The 5,986-nt window shown below is 43.0% G+C and overlaps 1 pseudogene; it reads right to left on the bottom strand.

Moving 5' to 3' along the window:
* Nucleotides 1-1,028: 1,028 nt before the first annotated feature.
* LOC137235846 (uridine-cytidine kinase-like 1 pseudogene) lies at nt 1,029-4,164 on the bottom strand (annotated as a pseudogene).
* Nucleotides 4,165-5,986: the final 1,822 nt, after the last annotated feature.

Below are 5,986 nucleotides of genomic sequence, written 5' to 3'. Positions count from 1 at the left end.
ACCCGTCTCCTAGTCCAGTTTGTCCACACCATTTCCATACATGGCGGAAACCAACTAATGCTGCGGCTCCTACGCACGCAGTATTGGATACCTCAGGTCAAAAACATGATCCGATCCATCATCCACAACTGCAAGGCCTGTACGCTATTCCGCAAACGTTCCCCGACGCAACTCATGGGAATTCTCCCTCCGGAACGCACTACCTTTTCTAGGGCATTTACCAACACCGGGGTGGATTTCGCCGGACCGTTTGACATCAAGTCTTATAGCGGAAGAGGATGCCGCATGTCAAAGGGTTACGTCTGCCTATTCGTCTGTTTTGCGACTAAGGCGATCCACTTAGAGGCGACTAGCGGCCTCAGCACCGCCGCGTTTCTAGCAGCGTTTAGTCGGTTTGTCGCCAGACGAGGATGCCCGAGAAACCTCTACTCCGACAACGGGACGAACTTTGTCGGTGCGTCGATGTCTCTCCGCTCGGAGTTCAAGGCATTCCTCGTCGATGCGCGCGACCAAACCCTCTCGAAGTACGCCCACCAAACCCTGAAATGGCATTTCATACCAGCAGCTGCTCCTCATATGGGCGGCCTGTGGGAAGCGGGAGTCAATAGTTTCAAAACTCATTTCAAAAAGATCGCATCGGATCATAAATTTACTCTCGAGGAGTTTAGCACCCTACTGTGCAGGATTGAATCCTGTCTCAACTCCCGACCCCTGAACCCATCCTCAAATTACCCGTCCAACCTGGAGCCACCTACCCCCGGGCACTTCCTAGTCGGGGGCCACCTGCTAGCGCCACCCGAGATCGACGTCAGCGAGAATCGCGCATCACTCGTCAATCGATGGGAAAAACTTAAGGCGCTGCATCAAACCTTCTGCAAGCGGTGGAAGACTGAGTATCTCACCGAATTGCAGAAACGCGTTAAGTGGAAGCATCCACAATCGAATCTCAGACAAGGTGACTTAGTAATCATTAAAGAGGACAATGTGCCTCCCAACGAATGGAGACTAGGTCGGATAGCCAACCTTCACTATGGCCCCGATAACCGAGTTCGAGTCGTCGAACTGGATACGGCAAGGGGAAAAACCACCAGACCAATCACGAAATTGGTCCTAATACCACCCTTCAGTGAGGGTGAGGGAGACTTGTGACTCCCACCCGTTATAACAAACCCCCTTAAATAAAATTAGCCCAGCTCTCGTTCACCCCGAACGAGGCCAACAAACCCCGTAACCCAGCTCTCGTTCACCACGAACGAGGCCAACACAATCCTAACGCAGATCCGTTATCTGCCACAGAACACCGTGGAATCCCTAATTACAACAAATACAAATTACTAAAAGGTCAATATATTTCTAATAAATCATCGTCGCTGGTCGTCGCTCGCCAAAGGCACGAGGCCAACAGAATTTAGTATACAAAGCATTCAGTTTACGAATCGCTGACAAGTACTGAACTGCATAATTGCTTCGAACGTTTCTTAAATTTATGATGAATTTACTAACTATGCCATGGTCTATTAGTGTTGATGAACACAAGTAATTGTATGAAAAGTACGGACACCTATACACATCCGAAACCTAATTTAAAATTCATCGCTCCACATCAACTGGACCAGCAAAGCGATTCGCGTAAAAATGTCATTAAAAACCAATGGAAATGCCATAACGACATGGATTCATTGAGTACGTTAACTTATTCACTCCGTATGTTCGGAACCTACGCCTCCATTTAAGAATTGTGGCATCGTTATATATTTGGAATATTATGTGCATGCTTACTTATTTGGAATATTCGGACATCGCTAGGTAATATCAGGCGAACGTGTTCCGAGGATTCTAAGCATTTCAAAGTTTATCCATTCTACTTCCAATCCAACAGCCGCGGAAAGCTCTACAGTCACCTTTAGTATGACTATTGAAACCTACATCCCGACGGTATATGTATATAGAATGTGTTCTACCAGACTTGAGACGAAAGGTCAATGTATTCAACATTATTTTCTTTATTATGATTTTATTCTGAATGTAAACCTTAATCGCGCACACAAAAAACAAAACCTCACTCTATGAGACAATAGACCAACTTATAATTTATTTATCACTGCTAACGTCGGTTGACTGGAAGATCGATCAACTCGTGTGCGGATTGACCAGGCTATCTAGATGAGGTTATCCAAAAATAATATCGTTGCTCAGTGTGCAGAGGCAATCTTCCAGCCAACCCACGGGCTATTTCGAAAATTTAGCAAAATTCGTATAGAATGTACTCACGCCATTTGACCAGAGGTCGACTTCGGTTCTGTAGCCGCGGCAGCAAACGTAACGGCTCACAACACTTCAACATAAGGTGTGGGAAATTACAGTTGAAGACATGCATCAAATGCCGACGAAATTGGCCCTGCAGCAGACTAAAACCTGGTTGTGACCACCCGTCCAGGCCTTGCAATACGAGCTCCAAACGGTTGCGAATATCAGCTTTGGTTAAAAGTTATCGAGCCAGGTTACTAAATGAAATATAGACATATGTTCAAAGGTATATTTCGTCAATAAAATTGGATTTTATACTTTTTTACACACCTCACAAGTATATCCATCTTTACTGTTATTGTCCTTTTTATCGTCCTAATTTTGTTGCAATTCCATGTTTTGAAAACGACTACTGCGCCGTAAATCGCTTGGGTCTTGCTCACTGCGGGTTTTATGACGCTTCATATGTTTGTTAGGACTGGCAGCTTAGAGTTTTTAGCGGGTATTTTAAATCTATAGTTTCGATATGGAAACTTAAAACAAACATTAGCGTGCCCTTAATTGTTTGCACAATGCGCTGGATTTGTTCGGTATGAAATAGGCGACGCACCAAATAGCCCTGCTGTACGTGTGAAGTGAATGAAGCGACTCTGGCATTGGTTGATCCTTATAAGAATTTACTAATGTTTTCACCACCACGGGGCACTATAATATCAGCATGCGCCATAGATAAAAAAAAAAAAATAAATAAATGTAAGGCGCGATAACCTCCGAAGAGATCTAAGGCCGAGCTTCTCTTCCAATTTGCGTCGTGCTCCTCTTGCTTTTCCCTACAAATTGGCCGGACGGGACCTACATGTTTTATGCCGAATCCGAACGGCAAAGCAGATGAGTTTTCACTGAGAGCTTTTCATGGCAGAAATACACCCGGAGTGCTTGCCAAACACTGCCGAGGGGCGACCCCGCTTAGAAAAATTTTCTTCGAATTGAAAAATCTTATTTCTAAAATTTTGATGTTGCTTTGCCAGGGAGTTGAACCCAGGGCATACGGTGTGATAGGCGGAGCACGCTACCATCACACCACGGTGGCCGCCATGATAGTGGAATATAATTGGCATCTGATGGTTTCACCATAGTCGAATACTGCTTAAGTACGGCGCTGAGATTACGTCCGCGCTGTGAAGTGTCTCTTTTCAGACGTCTGGCCAAACGTATGTCTGCATCGGTATCTACAAACACCTTCATATCTAACAGTCTAAGTACTTCGAACCTATGAACAGCTAAAATACCCTCGAATATTATAACATTGGCCCCATACATGGTTTTAGTCTTTGCCTGCCGGAATGTGTTACAAAATTGTAAATGAGCACCTCCACCACTCGGCCCACCTTCAGTTTTGTCAACACCCCAACGAACAATTCTATATAGAATGCATCTGTATGATCAAAATTGTATTCGTTCAATAATGCCTGCTGATGTTGTTTTTCTAATATCTTGTAAAAACAGTCCATAGAGAGAAGTGTTACCCAAGGTACACTCAAGCTCTCGGTAATTTTTTTGCACTGTTGTTTTGCCCGATGCGCTACCACCACAAACGCCTATTACAAACGGTTTAATTTGGTGGCCTGCACAATTATACCATAGCGGACGTCCAGCTGTATAAATGGTACGATTATTGGCTCTTATGATGCATTCAGCCGGATTGGCAGTGGTCGTTTGACTATTAACTAAGGTCGTGCGTTGACGATGGTTTGGCCGTGTTGGCGTGGTTGTGCGAGCTGGTGACTCCAAGGAGTCCGATTAAATAACACGTCCGGGCACAGTGGTTGGCGAGGCAGCGCAACAATAATCGCCATTACCAATGTCTACACATATATTGGGGTCAATATAGATTTGTTCTGTTAGATCCGAACGATTTTAAGTGCAGGCTAGGCAACGTAACGCCGGTAGTTTTATATCTTCATCATCATAGCTAATAATTCGAGCTGAAGTGTGCAAAAAAAAAAAAATATTTCAGCACATCTGCATCTGCCGGAAAATATAACAGCAGATAATGCCGAATGACGCCAATGTAATGCCATTGGCAATCGTTGAAAATGGTGCCAGATATTTAGCCTGCGAACCCAAATAAAGAGAATCAGTGGCAAAAGTATGATAAGCATGCACAATCGTACATCCACAGGCTCGTCTACGTAATAATCGGCCACTGATTTTACGTTTGAGGCTACGAAAACCACCTCGACACAGCAACAGCCCAATTGGTAGATTAACAGGAAGGTGTTCACGATATTACCAAGGTATGGCGCAAATTTTCGAAAGAAGGAAGGACCCTCCACCATTGCATGCTCGGCAACGCTGGTACAATTCATGCTTGGCACCCTTTTACGCCGGCACAGTTCATATTCTGCTTTGACGAGTTGATGTATAAACTAATAGTAACTGGACCTATGGTGGCTGTTAAGTAACCAGCATTTCGGAAGGCATGCGGCATCGCTAAACCAGCGATGAATTAGTGTCTCCGAACCGGTTGTTGGATGTTCCACAACATGATTTTCATAGGGAGTATAACAATAACCAGCATCTTCCGCAACCACACCAGCCCTTTTCTGCTAACTCCACCGAGTATTTGCTGCTCGGTTTGGTCGCTGACAACATTGTCGCGAATGACTGTCGGATTGGTGTGACCATTTTCCTCCAAATAATACTCGATTGCGCTTTGCAAATTGTACGGTATTTCTTGAGGCAAATGGTCTAACAGTCTTGCGCGTACACTTTCCACAATGAGCTCCTCAGGCGTTTCATCGGTGAACATTTCTTTTGCATAATCCCAAGAACGATATTTTGCAATGCGTGTCAAATAACTATAAATACCACCCAATCCATTGCAATAGATGAACTTTATTTTCAACTCCTTGTATGTTACACACATTATTATGCATATGCACGACTCATTAGAATTAGCCATAACCTTGACGTTTTTTTCTGTCGTCAACATGGTCAAAATTGTTTTAGCTGTTGGTCTATCTTCAGCCAAATCATTTGTACAACAATAAAATATTTCTATTATCGCATTGAAGTCGTCTGTTAATTCGAATGTTTGTGGTAGTGGTGGTCGTGTGCCACATGCTTGTTCCAGTATATCTAAATTATCCTGATCTGATATGGATGTGCTACTTTCATCAATCGATTCACTTTTCGCCGTGTCATTATGGTTTATATTGTTACATTCCTCGTCATTTTTAGATTTATCTGTAACGCTGAGGGTGTGTGGCGGTACAAGAGCAATGGTTTCATAAATAACTCGTCCAAAACTAAATATATCAGCTTTACAATCAATAATTTCCAATTCGTATATTACCTCAGGTGCGCACCATATATTTGTACCCACATAACGCAAATGTGGATGTTTGGTGAAATCAATTATTCCATTTTCATCTAATGGTAAGCTTACACCAAATTCACACAATTTACACATTTCGAAAACGCCTTGTTTCATAATAACCTGAAATGAAATAAAAGAATAAAAGGATAAAAAATTAGAAAAATTTATAAAATTATAAAAAAGGAACGATACTAGTATACTTACCCATCATACGTTTTTCTATATAATGAAAATTCATTCAAAATGTCTCTATACCCATTTCCATTAATGAATGACATTTTGAATGAACGAAACAAGGTAGCCACCCGATGACATTTGCTTTTTTCGGTTCTTACGCAATAAGCACATTGCGCGCGA

This window comes from Eurosta solidaginis, unplaced genomic scaffold (genome assembly GCF_040869045.1).
Source record: "Eurosta solidaginis isolate ZX-2024a unplaced genomic scaffold, ASM4086904v1 ctg00001126.1, whole genome shotgun sequence".
In the NCBI taxonomy this organism is placed as follows: Eukaryota; Metazoa; Arthropoda; class Insecta; order Diptera; family Tephritidae; genus Eurosta; species Eurosta solidaginis.
The sequence above is the reverse complement of the archived record's forward strand: the minus strand, read 5'-3'. Positions and strand labels throughout refer to the sequence as shown.